Consider the following 22,011-nt stretch of genomic DNA (forward strand, 5'->3'; position numbering starts at 1 on the left):
TTTAGGGCTAATAATGTAGCATACTAGAGGGAGAGAGAGAGAGGGAGAGAGAGTAGAGCTCCATCCATAGCTCCTCGTTGTGAGCAATGTCGTCATAGCTTCATTGCTTGGTGAAGTGGGTGAAGTGTTGGTTTTGAGTGAGAGAAGGCCTCCTTATATAGGTTTCTAAGAGGCTTTAGGATTAGGGATAAACATGCTTAAATCCGCCGATTGGGGTTACTTTTTGCTTAGGGAGGTCAACAGATTGAGGTCACCTGATATGTCACCATCAAGATATTCTCTAGAGTGATGTGAGAGGGGAGGGTAAATGCTGATTTTTCTGATTGTGACACATGGGGATAAGGCCTTGACCGGCATTTAAGAGCAGGTAAGGTGGCTGTTGAAACTGGAGGTTCTGCACATGTCAGCTGGGTCCTTCCGAATATCAAATTCTCAAAAAATCCTCAACCATGGCTTCTTTTGACATGTGTTCTTTGAAAAAATCAGCATGTCTCTTTTCAACTCAAAAGTCTTTATCCCTGTTGACTCACCTTTACCATAAGATTTTCTCCTTTTCTCCTCCTGTAACTGCATTGTTGATGCCCAATCACTACTTCTAGTAACAGTGAACTGTTTCCTACCAAATACTTATGGTGCAGTAAAAAATATTTACCATGGGTAAAAAAAGTTACTATAGGTAAAAAGTGATTTGTATTTACCATGTAGGTGAAAAATATTTACTGTGGTAAAAAATATTTACTGTGGTAAAAAAGTGAAAACGGAGTATGTTGTGCTGTGAGTCCACACGAACATCCTCATGTAAATTTCACTAGAAATTCACACCTAGAATGGGCTATTCTGTAAGATTTAGGTTGTAGGCATGCATAAGAGCTCGTTCCCACGTATCTTCTGTCCATGGCACTTTTTACTCTTTGGTGCTTGTGAAGTAGATTTTTCTTCTCTTTCGAGATCCCTTGGACTAGAGTATCCTCATCTCCCCAACAACTGACTGTGCCTTTATTGCATCTTCAGAAGGGGTCCTAAAAACCATGTATCATATAGCCCTCCCCCTTAAGCTAGAGGTATTTGATGCCTCTAGCTGTAGGTTGTGCTACAATAGGGTTCTCTTGAATACTTACCCACCTGGTACCAATTGAATTTGCCATGTTACTGCTTTCTTGGCGGATGCACCCTGTTTAGTCCTTTCTGATGAATAATTGTATCCATCCATGACTAACAACTGGTCTCCTAGACCCTTGAAAGCCATACCCCATCCATTGTCAATATCCGCTTTCACTGGTAGCATTCTCTTTTTTTCTTATTTTCTTCTCTTTTTTTTTTTTTTCTTTTTTTTTTTTTGAAACGACTATGTACATGATTGTTACCTTAGTTGGAGCTCGAATATGATGAGCTCTCCTCTAAACCATCCTTAGCATTGATTTCACCAGCATATGGTTGTGAAAGACGACATTGGTAGGCCTTCAATCGCCAACCATTTACCGGGGTCTGATGTACCTTACCATCTAGGTCACCTAGTTGGTAACTACCATTTGAGAACCTCTGTATCACTACAAAAGGGCCTTCCCACTTAAGCAAGAACTTACCATCCTTTCTGCGATCAAAGCGATTGTCGTATCTGAGCACTAAAGAACCTTCCTTGATACCTTTCTTGACAAGGTTGCGATTGAACTTCTTTCGTTTCTTCTCTGCCTGGGCTGCATAGTACTTCACTGCTGACTCTCGATCTAGCCCTAACCTCTCCAAATCGATGATTCTTCCTTCCACCTGCTTCTCTTGACTATCCTCTTGATGTGCTTTTAGAACTCGGAGGCTCGCTAGCTCCACTTCTATAGGCAATAGTGCCTCTTGCGCGTAAACCAAGTGAAAAGGTGTATACCCCAAGGATGTTTTAAAGGATGTTCTGTAGTCCCAAAGTGCTGCATCTAGGTGTTTGTCCCATGTCTTAGGATGTAAATGCACTTACTTAGTGATGATTTTACATATAAGACCATTTACCTTTTCGACAAGACCATTGCATTGAGGGTAGTATGGTGTAGAGTGCCTGCGCTTGATTTTTAACTTGCTCATCAATTGCCCGACTAAATCAACTCGAAATCCCGGTCCCCTATCCGAGAGAATCTCCAAAGGTGTGCCAAAATGGCAACAAAGGCATTCAAAAATGAAATCACTCACATCCTTGGCTGTGATGCGCTTTGTGGGACGAGCTTCTGCCCATCTGGTCATGTACTCCACCCCCATAATGATGTATTCCTTCCCTGATTGAGTGCAAGGTAGTGGCCCTATTGCATCTATCCCCCATTTTTCAAATGGCCCATAGGTTTTGATTGGATGCTGATTTTCATGGGTAAGACGCCTTGGTCCAGCTTTTTGGCAAACCTCACATGTGCGGCACCAATGTTGTACATCTCGATGGAGGCTTGGCCACGTGAACCCTGCTTGTAAATTCTTTCTGCTAGTAATCTCTTGTGCAAAGTGGCCACCACACACACCTTCATGACAACTAAACAAAATATCCTTTATCTCTTGGGATGTAGGAACTCTCCTTAAGACAGCATCTTTCCCTCTACAATACAAGTCCTCATTCACTAAGCTATAGCTGGTAGCCTTTTTTGCCAACCACCTACGTTCACTTTTACTCATACCAGAGGGTGCTTCACAATGCTCAAGAAAGTAAAGTAAATCATGCAGCTCCTCCTTTCCTGGGTATAAAGAACTTTTCACAAGGATAGCACCTACTATGAGAGTTTGTAGTTCTTCACCTGCTAAGGCATCTGCTTCTCAATTTTGATCTCTAGGTACAAAGTGCACTCGAACTTCTTTAAAACCCTTCAACAAGGCCTTTGCTTCCCTCATCTTAACAGACAATTTGTCATTTTTACAGGCCCATACACCAACCATTTGCTTAACAATCAACATGGAGTCACCAAAAACATTTAGCTTTGTGATGCCCTGAGAAAGACAACATTGCAACCCTAAAACAAGGGCATGGTACTCTGCTTCATTGTTAGAATGAACCTCTTTTAGATGAAACCCTTTTGCAAAGATCTTCTCCTTCTCTGGACCTAATATTACTATGCCTGCTGATGCCTTGTCTTTGGTCCTCTTGTAAGCCCCATCAAAATACAGACTGTGTGCTCCCAGTAGAACTTTAGGCTCCGGGATAGGCGGTACCTTACTAGGTGCGTCTTTCTTGGCCTTCTCATAACACCTTTGTGTGAGGACATCTGCCAAACAAGCACGGGTGGAATCCTCTACTTGTAGTGTGTGGTCAAACTCTTGAAGCTGCACCACCCACTTTGTTATTCTTTGAGACAATTCCATGTGTTGTAGGGCATATGGAAAAACCTCCTCAGTTGTGATCACCACAAATTGTCTCGGAAGTAAGTAAGACCGAAACTTCTCCACTGCAAACTTAAGAGCTAGCACCAATTGCTCAGTTGCGCTGAAATCCTTTTCAGCAGCTGTCATCACTATATTAGAGAAGTAGACTGGTCTCATGAGAGATGTCTTTGGGTCTTTTTGCATCAAGATAGCTCCTAGAGCTTCTGGACCTACACTAGGATTTACATAGAATAATTCACCCCATGTGGGTTGTAGGACGACAGGCAATGAGCTCAAAATGGTTTTAACTTCTTGAAAGCACCTTTCACCCTCCTCACTCCATGTCAATGTAGTGTGTTTAGTGAGCTACTGCAAAGGATAGATTGCCTGAGAAAGGAGATGTATGAATCGTCCCATGTAGCGAACCTTTTGAATGAAGGAGACTAGTTGCTTCACTTTTGAAGGAGTAGGTAAAGCTAACAATGTCTTTACCTTTTCAAGGTCAGCCTCAATACCATCTTGAGACACAACATGGCCTAGTAGAGTGACCTTGCTCTCACCTATGTGGCACTTGTCTTTATTCAATTGCCCACCCAATTGGGCCAGACGGGTGAAACCTTGTTCAACCTTGGACAGATGTACTTCCCTAGAGCTGTAAATGCAAAAATCATCAATGAAGACTCGTATGGACTTACCAAAGTAAGGTTGAAACACCAAGTTCATAAACCTCTGGAAAGTAGCTGGGGCATTAGTTAAACCAAAAGGCATAACTCTATAAGCAAAACACCCCCAAGGTGTTATGAAGGTAGTCTTTCTTTGGTCTTCATCTGCAATTCTGATTTGGAAGTAGCCTGAGTACCCATCACACACTGTGTACCTTTCATGATCAGCCACTTCATTTAGTATTTCATCTTGAAAAGGCAAAGGAAAATGGTCCCTTTTTGTGGCTGCGTTTAGAGGCTTGTAATCCACACATACCCTCCACTTCCCATTTTTCTTTGGTGCTACCACAACTAGAGACACCCACTCAGAATCTTCCACTGGATAAATAAATCCTGCCTTGAGTAATCTTTTTACTTCTTTTAAGAGTGCATCTTGTTGCACTAGCCCTAATCTCTTTAGCCTTTGCACCACTGGTTTGGCACCTTCCTTTAATTGGATATGGTGTTGGGTTACCGTCACTCCTTTAATGTGCTCGTAATCAGTTATAAAGAGGCCATCATGCTTCTTTAGTACCTGCAAATAGGGTTCTCTCTCTTCTTCTAGTAGGTCCTTAGCTAGCATCTCCTCTAAGCCTGTGGCTTCTTCCTTGTTTAGAGAGTCTTGACCACCTTCTCCTTCTGGGTTTCGCAGTATTATACCCATGACTTCCAAAGAGCTAGCATCCTCCTCAGATGACTCATCCTCAGATGAAGAGCAGCTGCTTGTGCTCCATTCATCCATAGAAGTCTCCATCTCTAGGTCTTGTTGTCTACCCTGCTTCATGTCATACACAATTTTTTGTTGCTTGCCACCTACCTTATGATTTGGTCGCAACTCAAGGGAACCTGTCTCCCAATCTTGCCTAGCTTTCATAGCCATAAGCCAAAGTCTTCCAAGGATTAGCGGATAGCCCTCCCCCTTAGTTGGGATCACATAAGCATCAATTGAGATTGCCACACCAAAAGCTGAAACCTTCACTCCATTAACCTTTCCCACACAAGCCACCCTTACATTGTTTGCCATCTTAGCTTGTAAGGAAGTTTGCTCGTTTACTTCCAAACCCAACCTGTGCATTAATTTCTTTGTCATAACACAAATCTCGGCTCCACCATCTACGTACACATTGGAGACTCGCTGCCTCTTAATCTCTGCATCAATGACTAGCACGATATCCTTCATGCCTCTTGCACTAATAGACCCAACTGACTTTGCCTTAGCCCTCCTGGTGCTGACCATCTTAGACCAGGTTCTACGCATCTTTGGGGAAAGGTGGAGGGGTTGCTGCCATGAAATCTTTGGTCCTTGCTTACTCACATCTGCTACCAGGTCGTAAGGTATGGATCCTACCCCAAGTGGAAAGTCTTCTACTCCTATGTGCCTCCTTGACCTACTCTTCCTTTTCTTGTCTCCTATCACTTGGGAGGAACCCTCATTCCCTTTAACCGGCTCTGAAGCTTCCATTTCATCAGTTCTTTCTCTCCTAACTCTCTTTATTGGCATGGCAACAGCTTCCTCCATTTTTTCTTTCCCTTTATCCTTACCATTGTCAAGACTTATGACAGAGACAACCCTGTCCTCCCCTCCCGATGGTAGTGGAGGGATCTCTGTTGGTGCTTGTGGTGGTGGAGGAGGGGGTCTCAATATTTGGATTCGTGGAGCCACGTGTGCATTTTGTCCATTTAGTGGCCTAGCTAGATGAGGAGTGACTTGCTGGCGAGGAGGCCGTCTTTGATTACCATTTCCTTGATAGCGTCGTGGATGGGGGCAATAATACATGCCGTGATCTACCTCTCCATAGTTGTAGCAAATGTACGCACGTGCTTGCCTTTGTCCTTCTTGTCTATTTCGTTCATTTCCTGGCTGGGGAGCCCTTACACCTTGAACCAGATTGATGGACAGGCTCTCTAGTTGATTGGTGATTTGTTGAAGTAATTCTTGTTGAGAGGACTCTTGGTCTGTTGCTCCTATCCCTGCTACTACCCTTGCCGTAGGTTGAGCTAGCGGTGGAGGTTCCATTCCCCCTTGTAGTTGAGCTTGGAATTTTAACTTCCTATCCTTCTCCCTTGCATAAGTCATAGCTTTATCAAAGGTATCTGGGAATTTACCTTTTACCTTTTCTCGAAAGATGGGGTAAAGCCCTGCCAGGAAACAGTCCTTCTTTAGGCATTCTGGCGCCCTTTCTCCTTCACCTAGTGATGCACACCATTTCTCCCACAGGTTGGAAAACTTTCCTTCATAGCTTCTATAGTCATTGGGTGATGTTTGGCGTAGCTCTAAGAGCTGTCTCCATATCTCCTCTGGAGGCTCATGGCGGCGAAATTCTTCGATGAAGGCCATCTTTAAGGACTCCCAGTCTCTTCTTTCTTCAGGTGCCAAAGTTTGATACCATAATTTTGCACCTTCCCTCAAGACGAAAGGAAAGGCCCTTAACTTAGTAGCTTCGTCATCCCTTCCTGATACCAGAAAGGCCATTTCCAAATTATCCAAAAAGTCTGGAGCAACCTCCCTAGGCTTACCATAAAAATTAGGGAAGGCCATAAGTGAGAGAGTAAACAATTACACAAACAGCTCCAATTTATTTTAAAATAGAGCATGGTAATTACAATTTGGAGCTTTAGCACAACTTAGCTCAAAATAGGATGAAGATCGACACATCAAAGGAATGGTAATAGTCTAGTAAGGGTAGAATGACAGGATGAGGAGAGCGCAAGATTTCCCCAAGTCTCTCGGCTCCAAACAACAGGGCTATTCTTTGCTGATAAAAGATTTTTCTATCAATACAAATATTCACACGGATATGACGCACAAAATGGGAAGGAAACATGCGGGGATCATCATTCTCATTATTGGCATCCATACTTACACACAAGAGCTTAGCTTAGTTGCACCACCTTGGGACCAATGAGCCTGATCAGCCACAGAAGGTCAGCACCTCCGATCACTTCGACTCTTCCTGATGCATCATAATTAGCATGACGAATGAAAGTGACACCATTAATGTGCAGCACATCATCAACTAAGATAGTTTCCTTAGATTGAGATAACTTCTTGAAAATTAGCAGCAAAGGTAGGGCAGGGAGGCTTTTCACCCGGTCTCCAAAGCACTTTGGACAATATCCAAAGTGATCTTCACGCGGACAGGAGGTTGGCTTGGAATTGGTGGTGTCTGGATTCACAAAGTGCACTGGGAGCACTCGCAGACGGGCGGCAATCTGGTAGGCAAGCCTTCGCCTCTTTGCTTCAGGAGGATTTAGGGGTGAGAGTCGTGGTTGCAAGTTGGAGGTTGAAGTTGGTTGCTCGCTAGCCTTTTTCTTGCCTGTAGTGGTCATGTAATCCCTTATTAATGAGATTAAGCCAAATGTTACCTTACGCTTGAGCACGTGCTGCGGCCTTGGGCCACTTAGGTGTAGAGGTGATCTTCCTCCTCTTAGTCGGCTCCTTAGGAAAGAGACGTCTGGTGATGCTTTCTCTTCCCTTAATGTGTGTCACAGTACCTTCGTGTATGTTGATGTAGAATATTTCAAGCTCATGTGCGTTGGAGGTTTTTGGAGCACTCATAGGTTGAGAGGAGAGGTATATCAAGCTCTTCTTCTCACTCTCCTTCGTTGGCGACGATCACGAACAAGGCATGTAGAAGAACTTACTTCTTGAATTTCAATGACACTGCAACCTGGTAACAAGACCTCGATGAAAGCTTTTAAGGCCTCTAAAGCCTCCCCCTCTTTTGTTCTCCAATTTGCAAACTCCTCACGCCATTCGTCCATGTTGTAGATTGCACATCTTCATTGCTTGTGGATTGAAGGTCTGTGTAGCCCTCCTCCGTGGGGGCACCAAAATGATAGCAGAAAAAAGAGCAGTGCAATCCGGTGGCCTCTGTACTCGTGCACACTCCACAAACCACGCCTCATGCAAACAAGCAAAGAAAAAAACAAAGGGGGCACCACCCTAAATTAAGAGGTTTAGGGACCTCACACATAGTGCACATAGTCAAGTGAGACTTCTGGCATTATGATGGCATCAAAACATATGGAAAAACACATAGAAATGAATCTTAGGGACCTTATGTAGCATGTATATGCACAAGACATCAGCTTAACAATACAACGGCATCTGATCATACATAACAAGGACATAGAGAACCAAGCCAAGGATGGCATAATCCCTTGTCAAAAACAATCAACCCAGCAAGTAGGTATGATCCTACTAGCAACACCTCAATATCTTAGAGAATGATGGCGAGGATGGTGGCCATGGAGCATGAGAGAAGACTCCTTATTTAGGTTTTAGGGCTACTAATGTAGCATACTAGAGGGAGAGAGAGAGAGGGAGAGAGAGTAGCTCCATCCATAGCTCCTCGTTGTGAGCAATGTCGTCATAGCTTCATTGCTTGGTGAAGTGGGTGAAGTGTTGGTTTTGAGTGAGAGAAGGCCTCCTTATATAGGTTTCTGAGAGGGTTTAGGATTAGGGATAAACATGCTTAAATCCGCTGATTGGGGTTACTTTTTGCTTAGGGTGGTCAACAGATTGAGGTCACCTGATATGTCACCATCAAGATATTCTCTAGAGTGATGTGAGAGGGGAGGGTAAATGCTGATTTTTTTGATTGTGACACATGGGGATAAGGCCTTGACCAGCATTTAAGAGCAGGTAAGGTGGCTGTTGAAACTGGAGGTTCTGCACATGTCAGCTGGGTCCTCCTGAATATGAAATTCTCAAAAAATCCTCAACCATGGCTTCTTTTGACATGTGTTCTTTGAAAAAATCAGTATGTCTCTTTTCAACTCAAAAGTCTTTATCCCTATTGACTCACCTTTACCATAAGATTCTCCGCTTTTCTCCTCCTGTAACTGCATTGTTGATGCCCAATCACTGCTTCTAGTAACAGTGAACTGTTACCTACCAAATACTTATGGTGCAGTAAAAAATATTTACCATGGGTAAAAAAAGTTACTGTAGGTAAAAAGTGATTTGTATTCACCATGTAGGTGAAAAATATTTACTGTAGGTAAAAAATATTTAATGTGGTAAAAAATATTTACTGTCGGTAAAAAGGTGAAAACGGAGTATGATGTGCTGTGAGTCCACACGAACATCCTCGTGTAAATTTCACTAGAAATTCACACCTAGAATGGGCTATTCTATAAGATATAGGTTGTAGGCATGCATAAGAGCTCGTTCCCATGTATCTTCTGTCCATGGCAGTTTTTACTCTGTGGTGCTTGTGAAGTAGATTTTTCTTCTCTTTCAAGATCCCTTGGACTAGAGTATCCTCATCTCCCCAACAACTGACTGTGCCTTTATTGCATCTTCAGAAGGGGTCCTAAAAACCATGCATCACACGCCTCCTTGTAAAGAAGAAAAAACTTTTGCATGTTAAGCAGTGTGTCTTTCTAGCTCTCTCTCAGTAATCATGGCAAGTGTAGCATTTCCAACATTTAAAGGAAAGAAGGGGGAGGATTTGGTAAAAGACTTCCTAGATGACTTTGAAGTAGCATGTGTATTGAGCAACAAAGATACGGATGAATCCCGGGTTCGAATCTTTAAGCATCTCATGAAGCTAGAAGCTAGATCATGGTACAATGCACTTCCACAAGCAACCAAGGATGACTGGGAACCCTTAAAAACCGCTTTTAAGAGGCGCTTTGGGGGAGGTACTACTTCAAAAAAGTTGTGGGACAAGTTGAGAGACTTGAAGCAGGAGGGTCTTTTAGAATATGCCACCTATGAGTCCAAATTTGTGGATTTGTGGGAACGGTGGGTTGAGTCACTAGCAAGGGGGGAAGACGAACCCGATTTCCTAAAAAAAGATTGGTTCACGCATGGCTTATGGCCGCTTCTCAAGAAAGAAGGTGAAAGGTAGATTCCCGGCTACGTACGAGTTAGCCGTTGAGATTGCTCGCCTTAAGGACAAGAAGCTGCAAATGAAAGCCAAAGAAACCGAGTCAACAGAAGCAGGAACATCGCGTCGACCAGCAACTACGACAACCACCATAACACCACCACCGGCTCTTGGGGTAAGAGATGACCAACAAGATATGTTGGCCCATATTATTGACCAACTGCAGAATTTGTCTGTCCACTTAATACAGCAAGGGAGGAGTCAAGAAAGAGATCAAGACCCTGGAAGAGCACGATGGCAAAACAGGGTGTATCATTGCTACAACTGCGGAGAAGACGGTCACGGTATGTACTACTTTCCCAAACCACGACAAAACTATAATAGAGGAGGTAGGAGGAACCAATTGTCACCCCCTAGAGAAAGAGCACCCCCACCCCGAGCACCACCCCCACCAACACAAATTCTACGTCCACTCCAGACACCACTACAAGCATCCATCCCACCTCTTCCACCAGCCCCACGACGTGATCGCCCTGTAAACATCATAAGGCTAGAAGAGAAAGGAAAATCCGTAGTAGTGGATCCACCTAGAGCAAAGGAGAGGGACAAGGGTAAGGAGAAGGTAACCTTTTTAGAACCACTTGAAGCCATGACTGTGAAAAGAGCTAGGAGGGAGAAAGCTACACAACCAGATGATGAGAGAAGCATGAGAGGAGAAACTAGCAAGAGGCCATCCAGGCCACGACAGAAATTGGGCATCATCGACTTCCAGTTAGGGGAAAGTTCTAAGCCCTATGATCTAACATTGGATGTGGTAGAGCAAGGACCGAAGATTACATGGCCACAGTTGCTACATCTTGTACCTAAAGTAAGGCGACAATGGTCTAAAATGGTAAGTACAAGACGCTCCAAAACAAAGGTAGCCGGAGCAATTTCCGGATGCAACATGGATGACATCCTTCCAATTGTCGACGTAAACATAAAAGGAAAGAGGGTTGGAAACACCTACATTGATGGAGGTGCACAAATTTGTGTAATGAGCGAAGCTATGATGCTTCGATTAGGGCTCGAGGTTGACAGGCCTTCTCCATGCAAGGCAAAGATGGCAAACAACGCAAAAGTAAAGTGTGTGGGTGTGTTAAGTGCCGTGAAAATCAAAGCTTTCAACACTGAGGTAGAGGTAGATGTTTTTGTAATGCCTACTAAGGGGGAGGGCTATCCACTAATTTTGGGAAGGCCATGGTTGATGGCCATGAAGGCAAAAGAGGACTGGGGTACTGGACTTCTACGCATGACCGGTAAGAAAGGGGAGACAATCTACTACGACATGAGGATTGGCAAGCAAAAGCAAATGAATCTGGAAACATCGGCAGATGAAACCACTAGCAAATCTTCCAGTTCTGAGGAGGAGACCACATCCACCGACGAAAGTGACAGTTCCGTTGATGTGATGGGTATCATTATGAAGGATCCACAAAGGGTAAGCACAACTGGTGATCCATCACCAAAAGGGAAACCCAATGAAGAGGAGAGAAAATCACCTGGCCTAGGAGGAAGTAGGTTGAAGGTTATGTTGTCTACAGAATTAACACTTGAGGAGAAAGATAGTTTTTTGCAAATGTTGATGGGATTTCCTAACTTGTTCATTGACAACTATGAAAGAATCACAGGCATTACAGTGGTGGAACATCATATTAAGCTAAAGGAAGGGGTAAAACCAGTTGTGCAAAAGCTATGACGACTGGGGTTCATACAAGAAAAGGCACTCTTGGCCGAGGTAAGGAAACTGCTGGAGGCGGGATTCATCTATCCTGTAGAAAACTCAGAATGGGTGTCACCCATAGTGGTGACGCCTAAAAAGAATGGTAAGTGGAGGGTCTGTGTTGACTACAAATCACTAAATGTAGCTACAAAGAGAGACCACTTTCCTCTCCCTTTCTTGGATGAAATTCTGAATGAAGTAGCGGGTTTTGAATGCTATACCATCTGTGATGGTTATTCTGGATACTTTCAAATACGCATAGCCTTGGAAGATCAGCTAAAAACCACTTTTATCACGCCATGGGGTTGTTTTGCATACAGGGTTATGCCATTTGGTCTCACAAATGCACCTGCCACATTCCAAAGAAATGTCACATATGTTTTTCAACCGTTCTTTGAAACATCCATAAGAGTGTTCATTGATGATTTTTGTATATATAGCTCCTGTATTTCACATTTAGAAAAGGTAACTCAAGGTTTGGCCAGGTTGCAGAGCCTAGGTGGGCAATTAAATGTGGATAAATGTCACATTGGGGAGAGTAAAGTCATTCTACTAGGCCATGAAATTTCAGCAAGAGGTATCAACGCCGACCCAAGTAAGGTGTCCGCACTCATAGCCCTACCTTCACCAACGACCGCACGTCAACTGGTCTCTTTTCTACGGAAGGTGAGGTACTTAAGTAGATTCATACATCTACTATCACAACTTGTTCTACCACTGCAACAACTCACTCGAAGATCAACTTTCACTTGGGACGAGGAAAGGGAACATCACTACAACAAGGTAAAGGAGGTCTTAGCCACTCTGCCAACTATCTCACCACCTAAGTGGGATGAAAAATTCTATGTCACCTCAAGTGTTGGTGATGACTCATTGGGGGCTGTGCTACTCCAAAAGGATACAACGACATCTTTCATGAGGCCAATCTACTTCTCTAGTCGAATGATGACAGTAGGAGAGAAAGGTTTCACCCATGTGGAACACTTAGTCCTAGCTCTTAGATTTGCAACTACAAAGTTTAGGTCATATTTGCTGCCTAAGCAATTTGTGATTCTAACCACGGATGAAATATTTCCCTATGTTGTACAACACATGGATGTGTCTACTAGGATTACTAAATGGCTAGTTCGTCTGCAAGAGTTTGACTACACGGTACAGGTAGAAAGCACGACAAGGGCAAGTTTGGGGGGACTCATGACCTACCAAGTATTTTAAGGGAAGGAGAAGAAATCTAAGGAAGGAGAAGTCCGATTACCTCCAGTACCACCGATGGTAGAAGGAGCATACTCTCTCTACTTTGATGGAGCCTACAAGCGAGCGTCCGGCAAAGCAGCTGCAGGCATAGTGGTCTTTGATGACAAAGGGACAAAGGTATTTTCGTTGGGCCAATTGTTAGACACATTCTAACAATGAAGCTGAGTATGCAGCACTAACCAAGGGTCTACAATGGTGCGTCTCACAAGGTGTACAACGCCTTAATGTACTTGGGGATGCTCTACTTCTGGTAAGGCAAGTAAATGGAGCATGGACATGCAAGAATCCTAGTTTAAGGACTCACTTAAGTGGTGTAAAAACCTTGTTGGGTAAGTTTGAAGAAGTTCAAATACACCATATCCCAAGGGCTCAAAACCAAGAAGGAGATGCCCTAGCAAGTGAAAGACTACAGAAAGTGGTGGTTGGAGAAATAAAACTAAAGCTCCCTCTATTTCAAGGCAGTGATGCCTTTCCTGACATCGTGCATTTTTTGGAAACAGGAGAATGCCCATCAGATTTAACAAAGGGATAGAAGCAATGGCTGGCGCGGAAGGCCACAAGGTATCGACTCATCAATGACGGTGTCAGGAGTTTTTTGGAGCAAGGGATTGCGCATATGTACATATACATGCATGGTGCATCAAATAAAGAATTGCCCATTTTTCAGAGTCAGGTGGTTACGTGGGGCCCACATGTGTACAGGTAGGACAGGGTGTACATAGTGCATCGATTTTCACTATTACCAGTACCACTGTGTTTTTTCTACAATAAGGAGGAGTTGGTAGCGCGTAAAACTTCTTGAGGAAGCTATTCACGGGCTGACGACATGAGGTAAGCAGGTGCGTCAGATGGCATTGAGTGGCGTCAGGAGGCCGAACGGGGTCAATATTTGCACGTGGATGAATACGGACACAAAGTGGTGTTTTCTTGTGAGAGTTATGCAGAAAGGTCATCATTAGGACCACTTTTTGGGGCCACTTCACGTGGTTGCGAGACGCATTATTGAAAAGAAATGAGTGCCAGGTGTGCGGATGATGCAAAAAAGGTGACAACTATGCACTGCGAGGTCAGTTTTTGGCCTGTTCGGGGTCCGTTTGAGGTCATCTAAAAGGCCAAGGGTGCCCAACTAATAAATCTAAGTGTGGGAACTGAAAACACAGAGAGAAGACCAGAAAAAACGTGGAGAAGAGAGGAGGAACAGCCGTAGGTGTGTTTTTGGGGTTTTTGGAGCCTGTTTTGGCCGTAAACTGCTCATCCGAGGTCGGATTTGAGCACTTTGACATTGTAGACTGGGGTTTTGGGCCATTCCGGACGCGATGGCGCTCCCATTTTGCCAAATTCTTCACTCTTTTCCTTATTTTTTTCTCTGTAAGTTTCTCTTATGAGCAAAGTTTCTGCTCTAGTTTGTGATTGTATCTGGCTTATTTTACCCATATTGTGTGAGCTATTTGCCCCATTGGTGTTGGCCCAAGCTCAATTGTATCTAAAAATCAGAAATTCTCCTCTTTTGAGCTGAGTTTTTTTGGGTGTGTGTGTGTGTGTGTGTGTGTGTGTGTCTGTGTGGAGTGGGCAAGTGGATAGTTTCTCTCCTCTCACTCCAAAGGTGTGTTCCCTGTCTCGGCCAGGTGTGTTGTCTAAGCCGAGTGGTGCCCCATAGTGTGTGTGTGTGTGTGTGTGTGTGTGTGTGTATCTTCCCAAGAGTGTGTGTCGGGTCGTTATAGAGGTGGTGTGTGTGTTTTCAGCCCGCTCACATTCTTTTGGCGCCCCCACGGAGGATCTTCTTCGAGTACCTTCTGCTTCGAGCTTCGAGCTTCGAGCTTCGGGAGTACAGGTTGCAGGTTGCAGATTGCAGATTATAGGTTACAGGGACAGGGATAGGTACAGGTAGCTGGATTACAGTGATATACTACCAGTGATGTCACTTGCAGTTGTTGTGGGTATGCATCACTTGGCGCCTGTTTGAGCGCATTGTCTGCTGGATTGTACGTTACTTGTGGAAACTGCCATTGTACGCATTTGTGGAGCCATACTTGGTTGAATTTGTCAGTCCCAGCCATTTCTGAGACTTGGTCTGGAAGATAGTCATTTCTGAGACTTGACTATACGCGATTTGCATTAGCCTTCGTGTGAGGGTCGATAGTGTGAGGTTTTTATTGAGCTAGGGGATTCTCAAATGTAGAGATCCTTTCGGTGATACAGGTAGCTGGAGCACCCTTTTTGTGACCTCGCCATAGGCTATGTACTAGTGAGTCCTACTTGATGCTCGGGTTCTATTGTTGACAGTTTATGCATACATATACAGTCTATATTTTGGGTTCCTATTGCTCTATTTTTGGGGAAACTCTGCCAAAATTTTTCCAAGTTATGATGGCTGGTTTTTTGGTCTTTTGAGCCATTTATGCTGTTATGCTGCTGAAATTTTGGCAAAATCAGAGGTTAAGTCAGGTGTGCCTTCTTGGGAGCTTCATGGTTGGCTTTAATGGATGATCAAAATGGCCCTCAATTCACTCCATTTCATTTAACTCAAAGAATCCAGATAAATGTTCATGTGTCCAGGAAAATTTTTTTCCAGCAGTGCATAGTCTTTATGTTTGGGCCAAGAAGATTATGAGAGATCTTGGAATGTCCTTTGCCTGTTGTAATTCCGATGATCAACTATGAAAACTCATTTAATGTGCATGTGTTTGTCCTTATCTAAAGTTGAGCTCCATTGAAGTTTCTTGCACGTGTGTTCAAAGGGGTTCTCAAAGCATTGAAACTTGGGTAGCCATGGCTTTCTCTTATCCGGAGTTTCATGGAAGAAGTGATGAAGATGTGGAAGAATTTTTGGAAAATATGGAGGTTGCCTGCATTAGCAACCAGATTCATGACCCTACGCAAATGTTACGCCTTCTCCAAATTTGTTTGAATAGTGATGCACGAGTTTGGTCCAAGGCATTTGAAGAGGAGTTGCGTGCAGTGGATCCACCTGTAAGATTGAGTTGGGACAATCTAAGGCATGGATTGGAAGTGGAGTTTGTGAAGATAGAAGATCCTGACAAAGTGTGGCAAGAAGTACAAGGTTTGGTGCAGAAGGAAGGTGAGCCAGTAGATGCGTACATACGTAAGTTTTCATTGGCATGGGAGCGAATGTGCAAGGCCTTAGCACCACAGGTACCCCCGCTTGACATGATGAAGAAGGACAGGCTCTTAGCTGGTCTTTGGGAGAATATACGTTGGAGAGTGGAGCTAAAGAAGCCTAGGACATATGAAGATGCACTAGAGGTAGCAAGGAACAAAGAGTGGAAGTTGAGGAAAATGAGCCAGTTAGGGGTGGAGTCTTTGCCTATGAGGTCTGAATTTCAACCTATAGAGTCTTTACAAGGTCGCATGTCAGGGGTTCATCACGAACCAGTGGTTCCTGTTACTACTCAGGTTATGCCAGCAGTGGTCACTACAGCAGTGCAAGATGATGGGCTAAGGCAAGACATGAGGCAAATGGTAGATTTGATGAAGAATCTCAGCCTAAACATGCTAGGTCAAGTGGGAAATAATTGAGGTCGAGGGAGGTTTGCAAATCAACCAGGAGGTGAAGAAAGGCCTAGGAATGGTGTTGGACAAAGCAATGGTAGGTTTTGGAGGCAGACGCCCACCTGTTACAATTGTGGAGAGTTGGGTCACATCAGCCCGCAATGTGATAAGCCACCAAGGATGGGGGGAGACATGTATCCATTGCCAAGACAGTGAGGCGGTCCGGGGCGGGCAACAAGAGAGGCGACCTCTAAACACCCCTCAAGGCTTCCGTGCTACTCAATTGGGGCTGGGGCAACCACAAGCACAACAAAACAACAAACCCACAGCCAAACCCAAACAAGATAGGGGCACCACCTAGTTATGGTATGCGAACTAGGACGCAAGAGAGATTTTGGCACAACCAAGAAGATGCACCACACAACACACACAAGCAACCTCACACCAAGACACGCACGAAATGGACCAGAGAGAGCTAGAGCAAAGGGAAGAGAGAGTGGAATGGATCTTGCGTAATACCTTATTTGTGACTTGCAAATGGATATGGTTCGTTATGATGCTATCGTAGAACTTGTAGAAAACTCACTCAATGCTTAGTGATTGCTAAACATTGCCAAAACACACACACACTGTCTTAGGGTGTGGGAGACCTCTCACCACAATACCCTCTTACAATGGACACAAAACTGGCAATGAAAAACACACTAAAACACTTTCTAAAATCAAGATCAACCGATAAAAACTCAAATACACAAGTCACCTTGAATTCACCAAACCGTATTGTACAATTGGAAGGACGAAGATTTGAACGTCAAATCACGCCTTTGATGCACCGAACCTCAATTTATTGATGATGAAGGAGCATATACAATAGTGGTTTTGAGATTTGAGGAACTCACGCTCTCTCACTTGCAATGTGTAGCTTGAAGGCTTCTCTCACACCAAGAGTGAAGCTCACAAGTGGTTGCTACACCTAAGTCTCTCCTCACGCATAGAGTGTTGGGGTGCTATGTGAGATGTTGGAGATTGTTTTACAAGAAGGAGAGGGGCCTATTTATAGGTTGGAGACCCCTCATAAAGATTATTGGAAATCATAATTTACAAGCTAACAAATCAGGATTATGATTTTTTTGAATATCAAAACATTGCGGGCCTTCTTTGTCTGCTTGAGTCATGGGTGTGGGCTCAAAAGAGAGCATTATTGATGGTGAATAAGGTTAAAGTAGAGTTTTAAGGAAAAGGAGAGAGAGGGAGAGAGAGAGAGAGAGTTACTTTGTACATGTCTTGAGGTGAGGTGTCTTTTATGGTTAGGTCAATGCTATTTTGTGTTAGTATGTTAATGATTAGTGTTAGTAATCACTAGAAAGTTAATGTTACATTTACAATGGGTAGAATGAGGTGGTTGGTTGAAGTAAGATGGTTGAATGAAGTGAGAAAATCCTTGTGATGGTGAAGCTTGAAAAAGTTTTGGACTTACTTGTGTAGGTTCTCAAAATGACTATCGATCTTCTTCTTCGTCTTCTCTTCTTTACGCCACCGCCGCCAAGGTTGATTATCGTGATGAAAATGGTAATTCTGTTGATGAGATCTCTTGATTTGCAGAGGTTAAGCATGGTACACATGCTGAATTTATGTATATATATAAGGGTTAAGATGGAATTGTACTTTGGAGATAATAGAGAGAGGCATAGAGATGGTGTATGTACATGGAGAGCTCATATGAGAGCTATAGGAGTAAGTGGGGAGGTTAATGGTGAAGAAGGTGAGAGAAACCATTGAAGGTACAGGTTTGAGTGAGGGATTGAGAGGAATGTGTGTGTCTGTGTGTGTGTGTGTGTGTGTAGAAGTGTGGAAAGAGGTGAGAGAAGACTATGGGCTACTTGTGAGAAAAGTGGGCAGACTAGGGTCCACTCAAAAAATCATAGCTCATTGCTGGTAGCTCCAAAAATCATGAAAAACTTTGAGGTGATTATTCAGAGCGTGGGATACATTTTCTCTTTTGACCACCGCTCCAAATTCAGAGTAGAGATGGATATTAAAAATCCCACCAAAAGACCTGTTTTTTATGCCTGCAAAAGTCTTTTAGTGGCCCCCTCCTTTGTTGAATTTGTACAATGCATCCAAGAGTGAGCCCCCTCCTTTGTCATATTATAATACAAAGCATCCAAGTTGCCCTTGATCCATGCATGGAGGAGGATTATTGGTGAATAAATAAATATATACATGGTGGGACTAGTGTATGGACTATTCATGGTGGGACTAGTGTATGGACTATTCATGGACTTTAGCTCAATGAGCACATGGTGTTAGAATAATGAGTAAAAATAATAATAAAAATATGGTGGAGTTATGGATATGGAAAGATATTGGAATCATATGATATGGTCCCTCCTTGAACTATTTTGGGTGAAAGAGGAAAAGGTATGCAAGTAAACAATATAATAAACGTAACCAATGAGTAGAAATCAATTTTTTGTTTTCACGAGGGTGAGGGTGAAAATGTGGGAGTGATTTGTATAAAGGAAAAATATGAGGTTAGTGTATGTACATATTGGCAAAAAATATAATTATGGTGTAAGAGGATGAAAGAAGGTGTACATAGGTTTAATAAAACACACACCTAAGTAGAAATATTTAAATAAAATACCAAAATAATAATAAAAAATCCCTATATTTAGGCCATATATACAATGAAATATTTACACACAAAGAGGCCATAATATACTTTTTATCTTTTATTATTTTTATTTTTTTGGCTCAACTAGCCCAGTGACTAGCTAGCTGAGGGTTTTTAAGAAGATATGGGAAAAGCCCCCTAACTCACACACGCCTATGTACAGTGAAATGGTAGGGATAGCCATAGCGTTTGGGTGAATTTGGTAGGGTGGAGTAACTTACGATGGCAATTATGGAGAGCTGAAAAACGACTATCAACAGGTGTTAACTAGGTCAAATGATTACGGCATCGAAATTAAGGGAGACGAAGGAACCAGTGGACTGACCCAGGAGGAAAAAGGAAAGAAAAAAGTGCTAAGTGTAGTCACCTTGGAAAGGGCATCAAAGCTAGAGGATACATTAGTGATGCCTATTGGGAAGAGGACCACAGAGGAAAAGGAAGGAAGAAGTGCCCGAGGTCCTAATAAGAAGAAAGGAAAGAGCCATGAAGGCGAGGATGTCAAGGACAAGAGGAAAAGGAGAGCTCGTCAAAAGTTTCATGTTTCAGATTTTCCACTAGGGGATGGGCAATTAAGCTATGACTTGAAGGAGGATCTGACGAGCAAGAAGGCAGATGTTACTTTTGGGTAGCTTATAGAGATGGTGCCTAAGCTAAAGCGACAGTGGAAGAGGATGGTTAACCCAATGGAGAAAGAGCCAGAGAGAGGTTCAGTAAAGGTGTTGGCAACGGATGAGCTACCAGACATTTGTCTAATAGTAGATGTGTGGCATAAAAGGAAAAATTTGGGACAAGGTTATGTGGATGGAGGAGCCCAAATATGCGTCATAACACACTCATGCGTTGAGAAGATGGGTCTCACAGTGGCTGGGGTGTCAGGGTTTCGGATCAGATTGGCAAACCATCAAAAAGTAAAATGCTTGGGTGTTGTAAAGAGCTTAGAAGTGGAGGCATATGATGCAAAGGCAGTGGTTGATTTTCATGTGATGCCAGCAGGGTTGGGAGCATATCCTATTATACTGGGCAGACCATGGTTACGTGCAGTGGAAGCTGTTCAAGATTGGCGACATGGTACGATTAGCCTCTATGGAAAGACAGGTACCAAGAAGCTTTATAATATGGACACAAGGAAACGATTAGAGGAGCTTTATGAAGATGAGGATGAGTCTAGTGATGAAGACTCTTCCACGGTGACAGATGAGGACAGTGATAGCACTACTAGCAGTGATGAGGATGCTGATGTTGCATTTCTTTTGATGGACAAAGAAATCCAGGAGTTTGGTTTAGTTGCATTTGCGAATGAGGTTGAAGATGAAAGTGAAGGGCTTTATGAAGTGATTGAAGGGCTGATGCAAACCAAGGTTGAGTTGTCAAAGAAGCAGGAATTGATGACACAAATGATCAGTGGAGACCTCTCAACTATGGAGAAGGATATATATTTGCACATGCTGGCTAGTTTTCCTGATTTGTTCATTACTTCATATGAAGAGATCAGAGGGTTCAAGGGCGAAGATATGCATATAGAGCTGAAAGAAGGTGCTAAGCCAGTGCGGCAAAGGCTAAGAAGGATGGGTCAAGAGCAAATGGAAGCCTTGCGAGAAGAGGTGGACAAGTTATTGAAGGCAGGGTTCATAGTCCCTGTGGAGACCACAGAATGGGTGAGTCCAGTTGTAGTCAGTCCAAAGAAGGATGGGAAGTGGAGAATTTGTGTAGATTTTAAACCCTTAAATGCAACCACTAAGAAGAACCCATATCCTCTTCCATTCATTGATCAGATCTTGGATTCAGTGGCAGGTTATGAGAGGTATAGTGTGTGTGATGGTTTTTCAGGCTATTTTCAATTGAAGATTGCTCTTAAAGACCGCACAAAGACAACTTTTATTACGCCATGGGGCTGCTATTGCTACACAGTATTTCCATTTGGGTTGTCAAATGGACCTTCCTTCTATCAAGAGAGAGCAAATTGGGTGTTGGAACCATTCATTGGTAGTTGTGTTAAAGCTTTTATGGATGACTTCTGTGTTTATAGCAGTAGGGTTGAACACCATGAGAAGCTGCAGATGGTATTGGCTCGATATGATGAATGTGGAGGACAACTAAATCCAAAGAAATTTCATCTAGCACAGCCAAGGGTGAAGTTATTGGGCCACATGGTGTCAGAAAATGGCATTGAGGCTGATCTAGACAAGGTTAAGTCTATTATTCTTCTTCCATCACCTACGAGTACGAAGCAATTGGCAACCATTATACACAAAGTGAAGTACATGGCAAGGTTTATTCCATTGTCTTCTCAGATTATTTATCGATTACAAAAAGTGGCAAAGCATGATCCATTGCAATGGGATGACAAGTGTGAAGAAGTGTTTCAAGAGGTGTTAGGGGGTTTGTCAGCCATGCAGGCTCCTGATTGGGAGAAAGTTTTTTATGTAAATCCCTCAGTAGGGGATGATGCCATTGGAGCCATGCTATTGAAAAAGGGGAAGGGCAGCCATTATATGAGGCCAGTGTATTGTGCAAGCCGAGTGAAGTTGGTAGCGGAGAGAAAGTTCTCGGAAGTAGAGCTAGTGATGGCCAGTGTAATATTTGCTTGTCGACGATTTCGTCATTACTTGCTGCCACGGCCTTTTGTTTTCTTGACGAGTTATGCTTTTTTGCCACAGTTAATTAATGGTACTAACATGTCAACTGTGGTGAAGAAATGGGTAATTGAGCTGCAAGAGTTTGAGTTCTCTTTTCTAGTGGAAGATAGTACAAGGGCTACCCTAGCTGATTTGTTGACCTACAAGGAGAATCCCCTTATTGTTAAGGAAGAGGTGGTGAGAAAGGTAGTTGAAGAAGTGCCACAGATCAGCAATGCACATGTGTTGTTCTTTGATGGTTCATACAGAAAGAGCCATGATGCAGCTTCAGGGGGTATAGAACTTTATGATCCAGAGGGGAAGCTAGTAT

The sequence above is a fragment of the Adiantum capillus-veneris genome, chromosome 10 (assembly GCF_014529385.1).
Source record: "Adiantum capillus-veneris isolate H3 chromosome 10, ASM1452938v2, whole genome shotgun sequence".
Taxonomy (NCBI): Eukaryota; Viridiplantae; Streptophyta; class Polypodiopsida; order Polypodiales; family Pteridaceae; genus Adiantum; species Adiantum capillus-veneris.